Raw genomic sequence first — 1,700 nt, 5'->3', positions numbered from 1 at the left:
AAATGCCACAGACACATGACTAGGTGAACCCTTTCAGATTGTGACTCAGCTTTGCTAGAGTCCCCAGTCAGAGGTGTCCAGAGCTCTTGAGCACACTCTTTTTGCCTTGGATCATGACTTTAACCACTCAGTCTCAAGTTTGTAACTTGAACCTGCATGCCACAAGCACATGGTTAGGGACAGCTTGGTTTAGCCGCTTAGGCCTGGAACTATTTCCTTAGGCCCTCCTATCCATTGATGCTCAAAGCCTTGGATCCTTTTACCCTTGCCTTTTGATTTTAAGGGCTGTTGGCCTATTGATGCTTTTCTTCCTTCAAGAATCAATTTCATGATTTTTCAGATCATCAATAATATTTTTCGTGTTCCTCATTCTTTCAGGAGCCAATATTCATAAAATTCAAGATAAAAATTATGCACTGTTCAAGCATTCATTCAGAAAACAAAAAGTATTGCCACCACATGTAATTAATTATAGTTTTTATATTAAGAACTCGAAAATATAGATTACTTCTTATTCTAAAAAAATCTACTACTTTATTCATGTCTGATGATGATGAGAAAAATAAATTATAGCTTAATTGGAAATAAATCAAAATAGATATACTAATTACTACTACTATATATCTCCTAAGGTAAATTCTATAATAACACTATCACTAAGTTAAAGCAGAAAAATTGGAACTCAACAACCTGTTGTTTTGAGGAGTAGATGTTCCTCTAATCTGTGGGGTGTGTTCAAGGATTAATTTTTGGCGCTTCAGCTCCCTTAGATCACGCCCTTGCTCTTCCTGTTCCTTAAGCAATTGCAAAGCATGCTACTTTGATTGTTCTGTTCTTCCTTTAATTGGTCCATAGCTTCTTGCAATTTGGAAATAGAAGCCTCAAGATGTCCCCAATATTCGAATTGAGGCAGTTTTGGGAGGGCTTCCTGTGCTCTCCTCTTGGCTGAATCATCTTGTTGCTGTTGTCTGACCATTGATATTCCAGTGATTGGCCTCTCAACTGGGATATACTCTGTTATTCCCATCTTCACTCCGGCATCTTTGCAGAGCATAGAAATTAAGCTTGGATAGGCCAATCTGGCGTCCTTGGAATATCTGTTTGCTATTTTGTATAGCTCACATGAGATCAGTTGATGGACTTCTACTTCTTTTCCCAACATGATGCAATGAATCATTACTGCTCTTTTAATAGTAACTTCAGAACGGTTGCTGGTGGGCAATATAGAACGCCCAATGAAATCCAGCCAGCCTCTGGCTACTGGTTTTAAATCTTCTCTTTTGAGTTGAATTGGGGTACCAGTGGTGCTGGTGGTCCACCTGGCTTCAGGGATGCATATATCCTCTAGAATCTTGTCTAGACCTTTATTTACCCTCATCATTCTCCTATTAAAGGAGTCTGGGTCATCTTTCAGTTGAGGAAGCTTAAATATCTCCCTGATCTTGTCAGGATGGGTATGAACAATCTTTCCTCTGACTAAGGTCCGATGGTCATAGAGAGCAGCTCCAATTATTCATTGCCTGTCTGTCTGCCATAGATTAGCATAGAACTCCTGAACCATGTTCCTTCCCACTTTCGTTTCAGGATTGGCCAGAATTTCCCAGTTCCTGTTTCGAATTTGCTCTTAGATCTCCGGATATTCATCTTCTTTCAGATCAAATTTGACTTCCGGGATCACTGATCTATGACTCATTATTTTG

This window comes from Arachis stenosperma, chromosome 1 (genome assembly GCF_014773155.1).
Source record: "Arachis stenosperma cultivar V10309 chromosome 1, arast.V10309.gnm1.PFL2, whole genome shotgun sequence".
Lineage (NCBI taxonomy): Eukaryota > Viridiplantae > Streptophyta > Magnoliopsida > Fabales > Fabaceae > Arachis > Arachis stenosperma.
Note: the sequence above shows the minus strand (reverse complement) of the source record.